Source organism: Loxodonta africana, chromosome 27 (assembly GCF_030014295.1).
Source record: "Loxodonta africana isolate mLoxAfr1 chromosome 27, mLoxAfr1.hap2, whole genome shotgun sequence".
Classification (NCBI taxonomy): Eukaryota; Metazoa; Chordata; class Mammalia; order Proboscidea; family Elephantidae; genus Loxodonta; species Loxodonta africana.
Window position 1 is genome coordinate 16,616,890 of NC_087368.1, and position 20,842 is coordinate 16,637,731.

Below are 20,842 nucleotides of genomic sequence, written 5' to 3' on the forward strand. Positions count from 1 at the left end.
ATGGACACATCTAACGGAAATTACACTTTTCTTATATTTGTATACCTGTATTGCATTGTCTTGAATTTTCCAGTTACATTATACACACAACTGTTACGTCAGTATTGATTCGATTGTCTGCAAGTCTCATAATTACCATTAATAGAGTCTCACCATTTAGAACGCTTTAATAAGTGCATGGGGTTGACCAAAACAACAAGCAAAAAAAAAGTGAACTACATGGTCCTGGCCCTCTAGAACTTGGGAAGGAGAGAGAGAGAAATAATTTACAACAAAATGTAATAAGGAATAAGTATGAAGTCCAGACAAAATACACAGAAAATACAGAAGGTAAAAGCTACACGAGGCAGTGATAAGCAAAGAAAGCTTCCTAAATGAGACCAAAGTCATACAAGGCTAAAACAGTGGTTCCTATCCAGGGAAGATGTTGCCACCCAGGGAGTATGTGGCAATGTTTGAAGACATTCTTGGTTGTCACAAATGGTAGTAGGAGTGCTACTGGCATCTAGTGGCCAGAGTCCAGGGATAGGACTCAACACCCTATATTGCACAGGACAGCTCCCAGAACAAAGAATTATCCAGCCCAAAAAGTCAGCAGTGCTAGAAGGACCAGTGAGAGTCAAACAGAAGAGACAGCATTTAAACAGGATAGAAAAACATAACTGAAAAGAACGAAGACTAAAATACACGTCCGTGTAGTTGTTGTTGTTAGGTGCCGTCGAGTTGGTTCCAACTCACAGCAGAAGAACAGAGCAGAACTGCCCCATACAGTTTCCAAGGAACAGGCTGGTGGATTTAAATTGCCAATCTTTTGGTTAGCAATCAAACTCTTAACCACTAAGCCACCAGGGTTTCCTTGATACTACTAGATACAACTTTAAATGTTGGGGGGGAGGGTCTGTTTTAACAAATTCCATAGTTAGCAAGAAAGTACAGTATTCACATAAGCTATAAACAAAGTGAAAGTAGAAACCTTAGGAGAGAATAAGCAGAGACTAGCTTTCATCCTGAAACCACCTTTCATTCTAAGGGTACATGCCTAACATCAGTGAACTTGAATTTACACATCTGTCCGTTTGTCATACTGGTGGGGGTCGGGGGGAGACTTGTGGGTTGCTGTGATGCTGGAAGGTATACCGTCAGTATTCAAGCATCAGCAGGGTCACCTATGGCGGAGAGATTCCAGCTGAGCTTCCAGACTAACGAAGACTAGGAAGAAGGACCCAGCAGTCTACTTCTGAAAAGAATTAGCCAGTGCAAACCTTATGACTAGCAGCAGGACATTGTCTAATATAGTGCTGGAAGATGAGCCCCTCAGGTTGAAAGGCACTCAAAAGACAACTGGGGAAGAACTGCCTTCTCAAAATAGAGTCGACTATTTGGAGTCAAGTTTTCAGGGCCTTCATTTGCTGATGTGGCATGACTCAAAATTAGAAGAAACAGCTGCAAACATCCATTAATAATCGGAACGTGGAATGCAGGAAGTTATGAATCTAGGAAATTAGAAATAGTCAAAAATGAAATGAACACATAAACATCGATATCCTAGGCATTAGTGTACTGAAATGGACTGGTACTGGCCGTTTTTAATCAGACAGTCATATACTCTACTATGCAAGGAGTGATAACTTGAAGAGGAATGGTGTTGCATTCATCATCAAAAGAACATTTCAAGATCTATTCTGAAGTTCGACACTATCAGTGATAGGAAAATATCCATATGCCTACAAGAAAGACCAGTTAATACAACTGTAATTCAAATTTACACCACAGATGAAGAAATTGAATTCTACAGTCTGAAACTGATCGAACGTGCGATCAGAATATGTTGATAATTACTGGTGATTAGAATGTGAAAGCTGAAATTGAAGAAGAAGAATGAGTAGTGGGAAAATGTGACCCTGGTGACAGAAATGATGCTGGAGATCACGTAATAGAATTTTGCAAGGCCAATGACTTCTTCATTGCAAGTACCTTTTTTCAACAACATAAATGGCAACTATACAGAGGGACCTCACCAGAAGGAATACACAGAAATCAAAGCAACTCCATCTGTGGAAAGAAAGATGGAAAAGCTCAAGATCATCAGTCAGAACAAGGCCAGAGGCCAAATGCAGAACAGACATCAACTGCTCATACGCAAGCTCGAATTCAAACTGAAGAAAATTAGATCAAGTCCATGAGAGCCAAAGGGCGATCTTGAGTATATCCCAGCTGAACTTAAAGACCACCTCAGGAATAGATTTGACACGCTAAACACTAATGAGTGAAGACCAGAGGACTTGTGGAATGACATCAAGGACACCATCCATGAAGAAAGCAAGAGGTCATTGCAAAGAAAGAAAAGACCAAGATGGATGTCAGAACAGACTCTGAAACTTGCTCTTGAATGTACAGTACAAAAGCCAAAGGAAGAAATGATGAAGTAAAAGAGATGAACAGAAGTTTTCAAAAGGCAGCTCAAGGAGACAAGGTATAACATTATAATGACATGTGCAAACACCTGGAGACAGAAAACCAGAAGAGAAGAACACACTCGGCATTTCTCAAGCTGAAAGAATTAAAGAAAAATTTCAAGCCTCAAGTTACAACACTAAAGGATTCTACAGGAAAAAATATTAAATGACACAGGAAGCATCAAAAGAAGATGGAACAAATATGCAGTCACTATACCAAAAAGAAATGGTCGACATTCAACCATTTCAGGAGGTAGCATATGATCAGGAACCTACAGTACTGAAGGAAGAAGTCTAAGCTGTAGTAAAGGCACTGGCAAGAAACAAGGCTCCAGGAATTGATGGAATACCAACTGACATGTCTCACCAAATGGATGCAGCGCTTAAGTGTTCACTCACCTATGCCAAGAAATTTGGAAAACAGCTACCTGGCCAACCAACTGGAAGAGATCCATATTTATGCCTATTTCCAAGAAAGGTGAGTCAACCAAATACATAAATTATTGAACAGTATCATCGAAATCAGACAAAAGTAAAATTTGGCTGAACATCATTCAAAAGCAGCTGCAGCAGTATATTAACAGGGGAACTGCCAGAAATTCAAGCCGGATTCAGAAGAGGACATGGAACCAGGGATACCATTGCTGATGTCAGATGGATCCTGGCTGAAAGCAGAGAATACCACAAAGATGTTTACCTGTGTCTTACTGACTATACAAAGGCATTCGACTCTATGGATCATAACAAATTATTGATAACATGGCAAAGAATGGGAATTCCAGACACTTAACTGTGTTCATGAGGAACCTGTACATAGATCAAGGGACAGATGTTTGAACAGAACAAGGAGATACTGTGTGGTTTAAAGTCAGGAAAGGTGTGCGTCACGGTTGTAGCCTTTCTCCATACTTATTCAATCTGTATGCTGAGCAAACAACCCAAGAAGCTGGACTATATGAAGAACAAAGCATCAGGATTCGAGGAAGACTCATTAACCTGGATTATGCAGATGACACAACCTTGCTTGCTGAAAGTGAAGAGGGCTTGAAACGCTGATGAAGATCAAAGACCACATGCTTCAGTATGGGTTACACCTCAATACAGAGAAAACAAAAATCCTCACAACTGGACCAATAAGCAACATTGTGACAAACGGAGAAAAGACTGAAGTTGGCAAGGATTTCACTTTATTTGGATCCACGATCAATACCCATGGAAGCAGCAGTGAGGAAATCAAAAGGCACAATGCATTGGGCAAATCTGCCGCAAAAGACCTCTTTGAAGTGTTAAAAGGCAAAAATGTCACCTTGAAGACTAAGGGGCAACTGACCCAAGCCACGGTGTGTTCAATTGCCTCGTACGCATGTGAAAATTAGACAATGAATGAGGAAGACTGAAGAAGAACTGACACCTTTGAATTGAGGTACTGCTGAATATTAAATATACCATGGACTGCCAAAAAAATCTGTTTTAGAAGAAATACAACCAGAATGCTCCTTAGAGGCAAGGATGGCAAGTCTACATCTCACATACTTTGGACATGTTATCAGGAGGGACCAGTCCCTGGAGAAGGACATCATGCTTGGCAAAGTAAAGGGTCAGTGAAAAAGAGGAAGACCCTCAACGAGGTGGACTGACACAGTGGCTGCAAAGATGGGCTCAAGTATAACAGCAATTGTGAGGATGGCGCAGGACCGGGCAATGCTTCATTCTGTTGTACATGGGGTCGCTATGAGTTGGAACCAACTCACAGCACCTAACAACAGGTGAACTTAACATTAGTGAACTTAAATTTACAATCTGATGGCTGTACAAAGTTCAGGAGATAAAGACTCAAAAGAATCTATCAAAGAGGAAACTCCAGTATGAAACTGGTACTCCAAAGGCTGCACATTTGTACTGAGTCAAAATGAAATAATGCATGACACAGGTAGGGAACAGCAAGCAGAGGCTTCTGTCTTGGCTTTGGCACCAGCTGCAGAAGAAAAAAGAGGCTTCTTCTGAGATATTTTTTTTTAACTTTTTATTTTGAAATAATTATGGATTTACAAGAAGTTCAAAGACACTACAGAGATCCCATGTACCCTTCATCCAGTTTCCTCCAGCGGTTACATCTTACACAGTACAACATTGAACCAAGAGATCGGTGTCAGTACAATGTATGTGTACAATCCTATGTCATTTTACCATATGTATAAATTCCTATAACTACCCTGACAATCAAGATACAGAACTATTCCTTCACTACAAAGATCTCTCCTGCTACCCTTTATTGTCAAATGCCCCCCTCCCGCACCACTCCTAACTCCTGGCAACCACTAATCTGTTTGCCATCTCTATAATTTTGTCATTCTGAGAATGTTACGGCAATTCTCCTGAAACTATAATCACAAATTGGCCCTCACAAAAGTTTTCAGCCTTAAATTCACACTACTTACATTATTCAATAAATCTCATATGAAGATGTCATTTAAAGTGCTTTTAAACTGGTAGGCTCCCAGGCAATTGGAGGAAGCATATGCAAATCTTCCGTGAAAAAAATAACTTCAAGCCAAGCCTCAAAGAATCCAACCTCTTTCCAAGGAACACCTACTCAGGTCAAAAAAAAAAAAACATACAAGAACACCAGACACAATGAATGAGAGCCAAACCAAAGACAGCAGAATTAGACTACAGATTTTTCAATTATTACAAAGACTACACCGTAAGGATGTTTCAAGTAATACAAAGGCTTGAAAATATACCTAAAAAAAAGATGTTTTAAAAATGACTAATTTGAAAAAAAAAAAACAGAACTTCAAGAAATTGAAAACAGGTAAACTTTTAAATTCAGTGTAAAAGTTAAACAGCACAGTCAATATAAATACAGAAAGAATTAGTAAACGGAGAGAAAGATCAGCACAAAAACCAAAAGGTAATTCAGAGAGACAAAGAAATAAAATGTGTAAGAGCAGTTAATACAAGGAATAAAATGAGATGGTCTAAGAAAATACTTCTGAAACTGTGATGAAGGCCTGTTTTTTAAATTGCCAAACCATTGCAGACAAAAACTTTTAAAAAATACAAAAAAAATTTTTTTTTTTTTAAAGTGCGTAGATGTCACAGTAATGTCAAATTGCTATACAAGTTTCTAAATGTTTACTCTGAATTTGTCTTTAAATCACGGACCAGTAAAATCAGTCTGCGGGCCAGCACAGATCTACAAACCACACTTTGTAGTGCTACTCAATGTAGATTGGCCAAAACACATCTCAATAAGGATTTCAAAACGATATTAAGAAAAGAAAGGGGAGTTGAGGCAATATTTAAATAGATAGTGGGTGAATATTTCCCAGACTAACTGAAGACACAGATGGAAGGTCTGAGATACACAAAAAAACAGATAGTAAAGACAGTGGTAAACTGTGGTTAACACCTCGTGACTTCAGAGGCTACATCCTGCCCTATTACTGTAACACAATCCCAGGTCAGCATTTTCTATCGTATTTTGAAAAAACTAAGTACTAAGGTTGGGTGTACTCTAAATAAACAAAATAGAAACAACTGAACTTAGTATAGAAAGTTATTAGAGACCAAGTTTCAGGAGCTAATGACTTCCTTTTCCAGTGGAAATACTCTATCCATACTGCCAAAATTGTGTCTGGTTTATTAAACTAGGGTTATTTTTAATGCGTAACTTTATAAAACAAAAAAATTACAACCTTCTATTTAAACAAAAAAATTACCAGAAGCTAAATATATTTCCAAGTACGTTGAATGAACACGATTCCAATTTCCATTAACTGTCCTCTCCAATGTGAGGTGAGCTACATATTAATACTTTACCCATCAAATCATCTTTGCACAACAGGTTCTTTTATTTCTGAATGCAGTTCATTTAAAAGACCCTGCTCAGGCTTGCAGCAGAAATCAAATGTAAATCCAACCCTACTTGGTAAAGCAGAAATTATGGTATCACAGCTCCTAAGAGAGAATCGTTAAGTAGTATCTGTATAAACGTTTGGTTGTTTTTCAAATATCTGACACATATCTAACTGAAGTATCACAACAACTCCATAGGACTGGCAGATCAGATAATTTATCCTGGTTTTATAAAACTGATATAATAATGGCTAAAAGCTTAGAAAAGTGAAAGAACATGGTGAACAGCATCAAAAAATATAGAAGATATGTAAATTAAATGTAACAATGTAAAGAGAAAAAGATATCCAAAACCTAATCAACGGCTGCTTCTCAGAATCATTCCCCATCACATGAAATTGAAAGGACATCATTAGGCATACAGAGAAAATAAACTAAATGAAATGCTGCGTTAACCTATTTGATTCATTGCCACCAAATCCAAACAATTTAGCAAGATTATTTTTTAAAATTTTAATTGCTTATTGAACCTTAGTAAGATTCATATGGCGCTACCTCCAAGAATATGGAAAAAGAACTTAAATAGAGAAAAACTGGGCTAAGTGATTACTTCCATCAAGTATAAGCCAAGGCTGAGCAAGGCAAAAATTGTCATTCATGCCTAAATAAGAAGAATCATAAATTCAAGTCATTTTGAAAAGCTCAGGAGCAAGTCCTTAAATAAGAGAAATTCTTCTCCAAACAATTCCATAGTTGTACTGATACATAGCTGGTGCCTGAGCAGATAAAACACACCAGACATCTTAATTTAGTGTTTTAGAGTAAGGTTGGATTTAAGCTGGAAATATACGGTGAAGTTAAAAAAAAAAAATCCTTTTCAGCCAAACACAATATTCAGGCTGTGAAAATACTTGGTTTTATAATTTAAAACTTTTGACAGCCCACACTAAGTTTTACTAACCACCAACTGATTCTGATATAAAGAAGAAAAATGAAAATATTATATACACTCCATGGTACCTTTTATTCAAAGTTGTATCACATTTGTATGCATTCTTCTTAGCTGCTTCAAGTTTCTTGTGGGGAGAAAAGGGCAGCCATTAAAAACATATCTGTGTACATACACACATCCATGTTATGGATTAAATAGTATGCCCCCCCAAAATATGCTGAAGTACTAATCCCAAGTACCTGTGAATGTGACTTTGTTTGGATAGGGCCTTTTAAGATGGTATCAGTTAACACAAGGTCATACTGGGATAAAAAAAAATAGGGTGGGTCCTAATCCAATATAAGTAGTGTCCTTTTAAAAGAGTAGAAGAGACACAGAGACACACAGAGGAAGATGGACATGTGATGACAGAGTTATGCTACATCTGCAAGCCAAGGAACACCTGAGGCTACCAGAAGCTAAGAGGGACAAGGAGCTCCTCCTAGAGCCTTCGGAGACAGCATGGCTCTGCGGACTCCATGATTTTGGACTCCTGGTCTACAGAACTGTGAGTGTGGTTGAGTAATTACTTCTGCGTATGGCCTTTTTAGCCATGGTCTTGTTAACTCCCACTTAAGGTGACTGGGTGGGACTGTGTGACAGGGTAACCGTGGCCTGCCAAGGAGGCTGGTCAGTTTTGCCTTAAAAGAGGGCCAATTCCAGAGCAGAAAGGAGGATCCTACCACCACCAAGAAGGACAGCCAGGAGCAGAGATGTGTCCTTTGGGCCCTGGATCCTCGCACTAAGAAGCTCCTGGAAGCAAGAGACTGACAGAAAGAGAAAAAGAAAGACAGAGACACAGAAAGCAAGCAGTAACCCTGAAGACAGTGAGAAGCAGTGGCAGGAACGGCAGGGCACCAGAGACCCAGCCCACAGAGAAAGAAAGCTGAGTGCCTTTGGGGAGAGGCGTGCCTGCAAGCACCATTGGGAAGAGGCCGTCCAGATGAAACAACTGTGTCCTCAATGTTCCTGAAACTGAATTGTAACCTGTTAACTTCCTAATACAGAAAAGCAGAGAGTGCTGTTTCAGGGACAGTTGGTAAAGACGGCAGGGAGATGAGGCATCTCTGGCCTCCACCTCATGGGAGTCAGCTTTTTGCTGTTGATCTTGCTTCTCCTAACCCCTTGTGGGATTGGAGGAGGTCAGACACTGCCCCCACGCCATTTTTACAATGAGACAATAAATTTTTCTTCTTACAAGTCACCCAATTTGTGGTACTTTGCTACAGCAGCCCTAAGAAGCTAATAGTTTTTAGTACCAGGAAGGGGGATGCTGCTGTAACAAATACCTAAAAATGTAGACGGGGCTTTGGAATTGGTTAACAGCTAGACGTTGACAGAATTTTGAGGTGCATGCTAGAAAAAGCCTAGATAGCCTTGAAGAGACCATAGGAAGAATTATGGATGTCAAAGGCAATTATAGGATGAGCGCTTAGAAGGAAGTGAGGAGAGCTGTAGAGAAATCTTTTATCACCTTATAATCACATTTCTTCTTAGCTGCTTCAAGTCTTTTCTGTAGGAAGGGCAGACTTTAAAAACATACCTATAAACATACACCCATCTGTGTACAAAAAAAAGTTTTCATAATTTTAAGCTTTTCACTGGTACTTCCTAATTCCTACTTAAAACATGAAACTGGGTAAACAATTTAAGATAAACTAAATTAACAAACAGATTTTTAAGTAGAAGCATGCTGTAAAGTTTTTTTTTTATTTCATCCATAAAAACAAGCTAAAATTCTTTATCATAAATGCTTTCAAACAGCTTAAAATTGGGGGAAGATAAGAAAAGACTAATAGTCCACCTCTAAGGCACTCTGGTGCCACCCGCAGTCGTGATGCACTTGGCTGCTAACTGAAAGGTTTGTGGTTCAAGCCCACCAGCCACTCCACGGGAGAAGGATGTGGCAGTCCACCTTCGTTAAAAATTTACAGCCTTGGAAACCCTATGGGGCAGTTCTACTCTGTCCTACATGGTCACTATGAGTTGGAATCGACTTGATGGCAACAGGTTTGGTTTTGGTTTAGTTCACTCTATACCAGTCGCGCTCCTTGAAAACTCTACAGGGCAGTTCTACTCTGTCCTACAGGGTCACTATGAGTCAGAAACGACTCGATGGCACTGGGTTTGGTTTTTTGGTTATACCAGTCAAAAGAGGGCTTGAGCTTATTAAAAGGAGAATCTAATGATTAAAATATCACTGACGTCTGAGATTAAGGTCATAAATTGGAGTAGCACAAGCCTTCCCACCAAAACACCCCTAATAAGTGCCCCGATAGAAAATGAATGCATGTATCTAGGGGTCTGGGAGTAGAACCCAAAACTGCTACAGAAAGCATCAAATTTCTCCAAAGTATATTATTTTAAAATAATTGTGTTAATTCCTTTTCAACTCCATTAACATCTCACTGAGATTCACACTTAAGAAGAATATGTAATGTTTGTAGTATTTCTTCACAAAACCAGCTTTAAAACAAAGTACAGCTAGAGGGTCACAGCCTTCTGCTCAAAATAACCTCAGACCTTTATTAAGGAGCACATATTTTTTTACCTGAAGAAAAGCTAATTCTAGTAAGTGTCCAGGTTTAGTCAGCTATTCTCTCCAATAAACAACCATCCACCAAAGAATCAATTCTAATTTTATACACACATAAAAACACACACTAGTTGAGATGTTCTCTAAAAACTTTTAACCAGCATTTATTCCTTAAAATTTATTATATATTGTATTACAGAAGAATAATTGGTAACCATGTTATAGCCAACTCATTCTCAGCAACTAAGGACTAACTCTAGTATTAAATTACAAACATTAGCAAGGAAATCAACTGGAGATAGTTCATGCCTCGTTCTCACCTAATTACGAAAATTATCTAAAAAGGTTGTATGACATATTTCAAATTCTATATAGTTATAAGTCATAACTATTCCTAATGATATATTTGAGCTTAAATTACCTTAAATTAAATATTCTGAATTTAAATTATCTTTATGGATTTTATAATTAAGCCATTCTTACAATATAGATGAAATCCTTTTTAAAAAATTAGATCTAATCTAAAATTTTAAGACCTGACTTTTAAAAAATAAAGTCATTAATTTTTGATCACCTTTTGATTGGATTGACATTTACATGTGAAGAGATATAGGTATTACTTTTGCATTTAAGTTTGTAAGGCTCTATCAAGGTAAATAAAAATTAACTAAAGGTTATTTTTAAGTTTTTAATTTAAATTAGTGAGTTTTTTAATCCCTTGATCTAGTTTTTGGTAAATGCTTTTTATTTCAAAATTATAGACTTCTATGTAATTATAAATGTAATTTTACTTAAGTTATTTAAAATGATGTAATTTAAACTCAAAGATACCAAGAACAGTTACTTTATCTTCTAATTAAACTACTTAAGACAATTATTTTTATATCACCTTAAGAAAAAAATTACAGGCCATGCACTATCCCCACTTTATTTTATTGTCAGTGTATCTTATCCCATATGAAAATTGATCCTTGTCTTATTTAAAAAATAAATATTGGTTATGACATCACATCCATTTTCTCTCTTCAGTAACATTTATAAAAATCTTCACAGTTAAGTGTAACCTATGCAGGAAATGTTGGTTAACAAGATTTTAAAGTACATTTTATGACTTAAGTTCTCAGAATCATTTAGATACCTATATTTATTTATTTTGAATAGATGTATTTTACTGCATCTTAAAAACACCACCCATATGTCTTGGGAATCATTTGGCCTCATTTCCATAGCTGGACAATTCTTACATCTTACTCATCAGCCTGTTGAGCTGTTCCTTTTTCAGAGACACAGATAACAATCAAAGATTTTCAGATACCCTTGTTTTTAACTGTCATGATAAGATGAATTAAAGCAGCTCAATTTGATACAAGTTCAACATCGTTTCCTTCAAGAATTAACACATCTTTCTGGGCTTGAGATACTGAACAAGCTACAGCTGGCCTCAACCGAACCCTGTGGATGTGTTTTCATCCAAGAAGTTTCAGGTTTCAATGCGACCCTTCTGAATAATAACCTGGATGGGGAAGAGAGCACACGCAGACCTCATCTGGTAACGGAAGCCCATCTTAACACCCTAGATCATGTTCTGTACTTGAGTACAGATAGTGTGAACTGTAGCCAATTCCTTTCTATTTCCCCGCCATTTGTCAGTGTGAAGCCTCCTGTACTTTCCAAGGAGGCCAAGTTATACACTGATGTGAATGAAGTCCCTCTGTGAGGTTCCTCTGGGGCCCTTCACAGTAACTATGCGTCCCTTCAGAGTGATGTCGACACTTTCTGGGATGGCAACAGTCTGGGTGCTGAGAATGGTCTTCATTCTCGCAACAGATGCAGCAGAGAAAACATCTCTGAATTCATAGTTACCGAAAAATCTTCACAGTTAAGTGAAATACTAAATCAAGTACTTTTACAACAACAAAATCAATGCAACAAAATATCTAAATAGGAGAAATGTTTCATGTTTCTGCTGAAGTCCTAATCCTTTCTATCAATACGATATTCTAATACACAAAAATCAAGTAAAAAGGAAAATAAACAGTTAAGAGTTCTTTACGATGAGTTTTCATCTTTGTGAATTAAGCAAAAATTTAGTGGTTAATGACAGTCAATATAGCTTCTCCACAATTACATACACAAATTAAACAATGAATTATACTTTTCTCTTACGAAGCCAAGTTAACATCCTGGACTGAAAGAATTAAAAAAGGGGAAAAAAAACAGACAGACATGCAACGTACTATATTAAGTGCTATGAAATCTGAATATAAAGTTGTAAAAGGAACTAATGGATAAGTTTTCTTTTGAGAAATTTTCAAATTATAGAATAATATAATCATATAAATGCTATAATTTGATATATTTACATAATTTATAAATATTATAAATGCTCATGTTCCCACCAGATATACATACATATATACACAGATTTATTTCATTCCTTGTAACTATTACAAAGTACTGAATCATATATGCATACCACATTATATTTATTCATTACCCCACCAATTAACATTTAGATTGTAATTTTTCGCTATTTACAATGCTTTAACAAATATCCTTGATGATGTCTCTCTTCGTTCACATGTAAGACTGAACAAAGCAGGGTTTCTCAACCTTGGTACTATTAATATTTTGGGCTAGATAATTCTTTGTTATGGGGGACTGTCCAGTGCACTGCAGGATGTTAAGTAGCATTCCTGGCCTCTACCCACTAGATACCAATAATGCTCCCCCCTAGCTGTTACAACCAAAACTGTCTCCAACTGAAAAAAAAAAAAAAAAAAACCCACTGCCATCAAGTCGATTAATAACTCTTAACGACTGCCCCATAAGGATTTCCAAAGAGCAGCTGGTGGATTCAGACTTCCAACCTTTTGATTAGCAGCCGAGCTTTTAACTACTGTGCCACCAAGGCTCCATAATGTCTCCAGACATTGCCAAGTGTCCCATGGGGGGCAAAATCACCCCAAATGAGAACCACTGCTCTAAGTATATATGAGAGTAGAAGTGCTAAGTTATACATACATTTTCAATTTTACTGGAGACTGCCCAAATGTTCTCCAAATAGCTGTATCAATTTATACTCCCATCAGCATATAATACTTCTGGTTTCCAAATATCATTGCCAAAACTTCATAATGTGTGATATTTTAAGTTTTTCCAATAAAATAAATCATTAATTTTCCAAAAGGAAACTGCCATTGGAACTATTAACTTTAAGAATAAGTTGAGGGTCCTGGACAAAGCAGGAGAAAAATGAAGAACAAAGCTCAAATTCACAAAAAAACACCAGACTTAGTGGTCTGACAGAGACTAGAAGAATCTCCCTGGACACCCTGCTAACTCAGAACTGAAGCCACTCCCAAAGTTCACCTTTCAGCCAAAGATTAGACAGGTCTACAAAACAAACAAGAACACACATGAGGAACATGCTTTTTAATTCAATCAAGTATACGAGACCAGATGGGTAAGGAAGAGACAGGAAAACTAGATGAATGAACACGGAGAACTCAGGGTGGAAAGAGAAATGGGGAGAGTGCTGACATTGCGGGAATTGCAACGACTGTCACAAAACAATCTGTGTATAAATTTTTTAATGAAAAACTAAATCTGCACTGTAAACTTTCATCTAAACCACAATGAAATTAAAAGTAAAATTAAGTTGCATATATGTGCCACTTATAAAAAATTAAAATATAAAAGCCCTAAACTTAAATGGGGGGAGGTAACCTATATTACATTCCCTTCTCCTTATTTTACTTTGCCTTTTTCTGTCACACCCTTTTTTCTTGGTGTGATATATACAGCGGTGGTGGTGGTGGTATTGCTAGGTGCTGTCAAGTCAGTTCCAACTCACAGCGACCCTACATACAACACACCATCCTCATGATTGCTGCTATGCTTGAGCCCACTGTTGCAGCCACTCTGTCAATCCGTCTCATTGAGGGTCTTCCTCTTTTTCGCTGACCCTCCACTTTACCAAGCATGATGTCGTTCTCCAGAGACTGGTCCCTCCTGATAACAAGTCCAAAGTATGTGAGACAAAATCTCATCATCCTCACTTCTAAAGAACATTCTGGTTGTACTTCTTTCAAGACAGACGATTTGTTCTTTTGGCAGTCCATGATATATTCAATATTCTTCGCCAACACCATAACTCAAAGGCATCAATGCTTCCGTTTTCCTTATTCATTGTCCAGCTTTCACAAGAATAGGAGGTGACTGAAAACACTACGGCTTGGGTCAGGCACACCTTAGTCCTCAAGGTGACATCTTTGCCTTTTAACACTTTGAATAGACCTTTTGCAGCAGATTTGCCCAATGCAGCGCATCTTTTGATTTCTTGACTGCTACTTCCGTGGGTGTTGATTTTAGATCCAAGTAAAATGAAATCCTTCACAACTTCAATCTTTTCTTCCTTTATCATGATGTTGCTTATTGGTCCAGTTGTGAGGAATTTTTGTTTTCTTTATGTTAAGATGTAATCCATACTGAAAGCTGTAGTCTTTCTCTTCATCAGTTAAGTGCTTCAAATCCTCTTCACTTTCAGCAAGCAAGGCTGTATCATCTGCATAACACAGGCTGTTAATAAGTCTTCCTCCAAACCTGATGCCCCGGTCCTCTTCATATATTCCAGCTTATCGGATTAATACAGTATTAGTATACAGAATTAATTTTAACATTATAAAACTTATTTTTCCCAGAAGCTTAAACATTATGATCCTTAGTCTACATTTCTTAAATTTTTTCAAGTTTTATTGTGGTTAAATATATATAAAAAAAGCTTGCCATGTTAACCATTTTTAAGTTTACAGCCCACTGACTAATTACATTCACCATGTTGGTTATCACCACCACCATCCATTTCCAAAAGTTCTGCATTACCCCAAAAATGAATTCAGTACCCCTTAAGTATAACTCACCAGTCCCCCACGCCAGCCCCTGGTAAACCCTAATAAACTTTTGTTTCTACGCATTTGCCTCTTTTAGACATTTTATATAAGTGGAATCATACAATATTCACTTTTTTTTCTCAGCATAAAATTTTTAAGTTTCATCCACGTATAGCACATAACAGAACTTTATTTCTCTTTATGGCCAAACATTAGTTCATTGTATGTACTACATTTTGTTCATCCATTTACCTGCTGATGGAGAGTTGGTTTTTTTTTTTAATTTGGCTATTACGAATATGCTGCAATGAACACGGGTGTACTAGTACTGAGTTCCTGCTTTCAAGTCTTTTGGGAATGTACTTAGAAGTAGAAATGCTGGATTATATGGTAATTCTATGTTTAAATTTTTGAGGAACAGCCAACTGCTTTTCACAGCGGCTGTACCATTTTCTTAATAAACTCTTAAGATCACGCAGAATTTTAAAAAACTCACCTGAATTTCTCCAATTGATGGTTTCATTTACAGAAGTTTGATCATTTTTAAACTGGTGGTCTCTAAATATAAAAGAAGCCACAGATAAACAACTGGACATCAGGGAAATGCAAATCAAAACTACAATGAGATACCGCTTCACATCCACTAAGGTGAACCTAATCAGAAGGCCAGGTTCACAGTAAGTGATGACTAGTATGCGGAGAAAGTGGAACTCTCATACACTACAGGCAGGAATACACACGGGGCGGCTGCTTTGGAAACCAGTCTGGAGGCTCTTCACAAAGTTGAGAACAGTGTTACCATATGATCCAGCAATTCCTCTGCTAAGTTTATACATAAGAGAAATAAAAACGTATGTCCACACAAAAACTTGGCACAAATGTTCATAGCAGCATTATTCATAAGAGCCAAAAAGTGTAAACAAGCTAAACCACCATCAACCAATGAATAAATAAACAAGATGTGATATATCCATACAATGGAATATTATTCAGCCATAAAAAGGAATGAAGTATTGATAGATGCTACAAGATAAATGAACCTTGAAAACTTTTTGCTCCTAGTCACTTTTCTTAGGCATCTAGTGCTGCTATAACAGAAATACCACAAGTGGATGGTTTCAACAAACAGAAGTTTATTCTCACAGTCTAGTAGGCTAGAAGTTCAAATTCAGGGCATCAGCTCCATGAAAAGGGTTTCTCTCTGTCAGCTCTGGAGGAAGATCCTTGTCATCAATCATCCCCCGACCTAAGGGCTTCTCAGCATAGGAACCTTGGGTCCAAAGGAAAAACACTGCTCCCACCGCCGCTTTCTTGGTAATATGAGGTTCCCCGTCTCTCTGCTCGATTCTCTGTCTCGAAAGAGACTGGATTAAGACAATCTAATCTAGTAGACTGAGTCCTGTTTTATCAACATAACTACTGTGAATCCCATCTCATTAACATCACAGCAATAGGATTTACGACACATAGGAAAATCACGTTAGATGACAAAAAGGTGGACAATCACACAATACTGGGAATCATGACCTAGCCAAATTGATACACATATTTTGGGGGGACATAATTCAATCCATAACATAACCTATGCTACTAACTCTATTTCCCCATTACCACCACCCATTCCACCCTCACATTCAGTCAGTCACCAATTTGTCAGTTCTACCTGCGTAACATTCTGCTTTCTTTTCCTTTTCAACTAATAAAGCCATTATTTCAAAACAGCACCATTTCCCTTTCTACAATTTCTCTTCTTACTATAACACTATATTCCTAAACACAGGTCAAGAAATTCACATACTTTCCCATTCTCAAAACCCTTCAGTAGCTTCCCACTCTACAGAATAAAATCCCAACCCTCCACAACCTGACCTTCAAAGTCTACCATGAAGTACCTGCAACCTACCTACCTAAAGGCACCTCTTCATGTGTCATTCTTGAACCCTAAATGCTAGCCTCCCAGCAGCACTTGCCACTCCTTTAGCATACCGGAACTATCATGCCTGGGTGCTTTTTCTTAGATCTTTCTCCACTTAACTAAGTTCCTCATCCTTCCAAGACCTACACGCTCTTATTATTCTCAGTCAAAATATCACTTTCCTCAAATCTAAGGTGCTGTCAAATTGTGAGACGTTTGAAAATTTCAGATGTTAAATTGTAAAAAAAAATACATCTCAGATGCAGTGAAAATACAGTAAAATGGCTTCTTCGTCTAAATTCCCTCAATATAGTGTCTGTATTTCTATCTAACTTGTATTTTAGGCCTTGTATTTTGACTTAATGTCTACTGACCCCATTAGATTATAGGCTTTTTGCAGACAATAATTCTGTCCTGCTCATCTTTCCATGATATAGCAGAAATCCCACTAGAGTTTGAATAATACTAAGCCTGTTAAAAATGAAAAAGAAAAAAGCTACTAATAACACCTTATCTCATTTGTATTATCAGAAATAAATTAGAGAATATACATTAAAATTTGTAAAGTAGATCTTATTCAAATGCAGACTTTAGGTATTTTCAAAGATATACTTACTAAAATTCAGTATCATATTGCAAATCTGTCCCTCTTCAATATAAGAAGCTACATTAATGAATACAGGACATGCTCCTCAAGTTGCTATGAAATTACTACATTCCATAACACCTCAGCAGCATAGTAGTCACCTGGCTCCTGGAGAGCAAAGCACCTCTCCAGCGCTCTACAGAACCTACTGGATCACGATTAGCGTTTCCATGCCTGCGTCTAAACGGCAAGGTTTGTGACTTACTCCTCTTCCTAGCCCTAGGACAGTGATTCTCAAGATTAATTATCAGAATATCCAGGAAGGCATGTGCAATTTGAAAACAAAATAGCATTTTCCCAACTGCTTTGTTCTAAAGTTATATAATTGCGATATTTTATGTGTCAACTTGGCTGGGATGCAGTGTGCAGTTGTTTGCTCAAACACTAGTCTAGGCTTTGTTATGAAGTAGTTATATGTTTAAATCAGTCAGCCTTAAAGTAAAGCAGACTACCCTCCATAATGCGGGTAGGAGTCATCCAGGAAGCTGAAGGCCTTAAGAGCAAAAAGGGAACTTTCCCCTAGGGTACGCTTTGCCTCCAGACTAAACAGACATTTTTCTTGAACTCCCTCACTCTTCATCTTCACCTTCCTACCGCCTGACCTACAGATTTTGTACTCACCAGCCCCCAACAATCGAATGAGCCAATTCCTTATAATCAATCAAGCGAGATCTCTCTCTACGTGTGTGTGTGTATACATACATATATACATATACATAAATATACACATATGAGCCCTGGTAGCTAAGTGGTTAAGAGCTCAGGCTGCTAACCAAAAAGTCGGCAGTTTGAATCCACCAGCCACTCCTTGGAAACCCTATAGGGCAGTTTTATTCTGTCCTATAGTGGGTTAGTAGGTTATAGTGGCACTATGACTTGCACTTGACTCGACAGCAATGGGTTATATATACATATATATGCACCTACACCTGTATCTATAATATATAAACACATACATATATAGATATCTCATCACTGGTTCTGTTTCTTCAGAGAATCCTAAAACAATTCATTTAATTTTCAAGATTCACACAACATAGAAAAAGGGTGTCATACTTTTACGTATAGAAGTGGGCCATGGGTTGAAAAGCCTGCCACTAAGAAGTACTTAGGTGAACCAAATGACTAAGACATGAAAAGAAAACACATTTGGGAGTTTACGTCCATCACTCTGCTACTGCCTAGACTACTGTAATATCCTCTTACCTGGTCTCTTAGTTCTAGTATGGCAGCACTTTAAACACACCTTCCATACTACAGAATACATTTAAAACACAAAGCTAACCAGGCCACTCCACTATCCCTTCAACAGTTACCTGTCAGTTTGAGAATAAAATAATCTGGCCTCTCCCTGGCTCTCCAGTCCCATTTTATGGCTCTATATGCCCCAAACTTGATGCTCCAGCAACAATGACCAATTAAAGTTTGTTGCACATACTTTAAGCTCTTTCAGGCTCTTAAACTTTTATTCATGCTTGTCCTTCTTCCAGGAATGTCTGTCTCCCTTCTACTTCTCTTTACCAACTCAGACCAATCCTTTGAAGCTCAGCTTAAGTTTTCTAACCTCCCGAAAGTCTTCCGCAAACTATATGACTAAACTAACTCCTTCTCCCTTGAGTTCCTACAAAAACATATGCCCATCTCTAACTCCTCCTGCATTTTATCGAAATTAAAATTATTCTGTTTAAAAAAAAAAAAAACTTCTTCTAGTAGACTGTGAGTACTTCAAAACCGAGAACCAAGTACTTTAACCTTTGTAGCTCATCTACCTAATATTGTACCACTCAGTAAAATTTTTTTTAATTATGCTTTAAGTGAAAGTTTACAGCTCAAGCTAGTTTCTTATACAAAAATTTATACACATTGTTATGTGACCCTAGTTGCTCTCCCTATAATGTGACACCACACTCCTCCTTTCCACCCCAGATTTCCTGTGTCCATTCAACCAGATCCTGTCCCTTTCTGCCTTCCCATCTTGCCTCTAGACAAGAGCTGCCCATTTAGTCTCATATATCTACTTGAGCTAAGACGCACACTCTTCACAAGTATCATTTTATGTCTTATAGTCCAGCCTAGTCTTTGTATGGAGAGCTGGCTTTGGGAACGGTTTTAGTTTGGGGCTAACAGAGAGTCCGGGGGCTTTGTCTTCTGGGTTCCCTCCAGTCTCAGTCAGACCATTAAGTCTGGTCTCTTTACTAGAATTTGGGTTCTGTGCTCCACTTTTCTCCTGCTCCATCAGGGACTCTCTGTTGTATTCCCTGTCACAGTGGAGGCTGGTGGTAACCAGGTACTATCTAGTTCTTCTGGTATCAGGCTGATGCAGTCTCTGGTTTATATGGCCCTTCCTTTCTCTTTGGCTAATGTTTTCCTTCTGTTTTTGCTGTTCTTCATTCTCCTTTGCTCTGGGTGGGCTGGGACCAATTGATGCATCTTGTATGGCTGCTTGCTAGCTTTTAAGACCCCAGATGCCACTCAGGAAGGTGGGATGCAAACACTTTCTTAATAAACTTTGTTATGCCAATTGACCTAGATGTCCCCTGAAACCATGGTCCCCTCAGGAAATGTTTTAACTGAACTGAAATGCTGATCTTAATACTGGTTTTTAGGGAATTATTTCTTTCCGTCATTAAAAAATAATAGAATTTCTTCTTAGCAAAGTCTTTTTAATAAGTAGGGCTACACAGATGCCCATATACTGATAAGTACGATACACAAGCAGCATAGTTTTCAGGCTAGTCAACTGTTTGCTTTCAGATCCGTTCCCCAAACTTACCTTGTGCTGCTCTGTATCTAAAGCCAACTACCTTTACCGGGCAAGCTTGCTCTCTGGCTTCCAAGATGATTTAGCAAATAAGGCGGTACTGATGGTGACTAGATGGCAGAAGACAGAGAAGCCAGAGTATTTATCCTCCTCTCTCCCTATCCTCTGTAGCATCATTGGCAGAAGCTTTGTCTCTTCCATGGCTCCTCTGTTTGGCTTCTTAGCAATTCATTACCCAGCCAATTAGAAACTGTATTAACTTTTCTCTACTGAAGGATCTACTGTGGTTATCGCTTCCTGGATGAACCAAGACTGATTCTATTGTTAAATATCATTTCCAAAAGAATCCATCACTTATGTACAACCAAACATCTCATGGGATTTGATTCATTGGTTGGGAGGGTTAGGGTCATGGTTTCATATGGCACCCCAGTTAATTAGCCTGCTTCTTGTTCTACCTCCTAGTTCATTGTACAGTGCCTGGGTCCTTAAAAGCTTGCAGGTGGCCATCCAACACATAACAATTGGTCTCTTTTTGCCTGGAGCAACAGAGGAAGAAGTAGAGTTAGAACAGAAGGAGGATACGGAATGTGAGGCTGATCGCCTCCACAAACAACTGCCTTCTTTGCTATGATACCATAAAAACTGGATGGTGGCCAGCTACTATTACTGAACATTTTGGTCAAAGATTCCACAGACAAATCCTGATCAAAATGGGAAAAATGTAGAACAGAATTTGAAATTCTCATGGAATCCAGACTTTCTGGAGCAAATGAGGCTAGAT

The 20,842-nt window shown here is 38.0% G+C and overlaps 1 protein-coding gene across 16 annotated transcripts in view; it reads right to left on the reverse strand.

The window, feature by feature from the left end:
• TBC1D5 (TBC1 domain family member 5) overlaps positions 1 to 20,842 on the reverse strand; it is a 639,936-nt gene that overhangs the window by 596,334 nt on the left and 22,760 nt on the right. For 4 of the 16 annotated variants that reach the window (XM_023554942.2, XM_064277345.1, XM_023554936.2 and 1 more), the window contains exon 1: positions 4,895 to 5,045. The exons of the other annotated variants lie outside the window; for them this stretch is intronic. The gene's annotated coding sequence lies outside the window, so the exon portion shown is untranslated. Of the gene's footprint in view, positions 1 to 4,894; positions 5,046 to 20,842 lie in introns of those variants that run through there. 16 annotated transcript variants of the gene reach the window in all.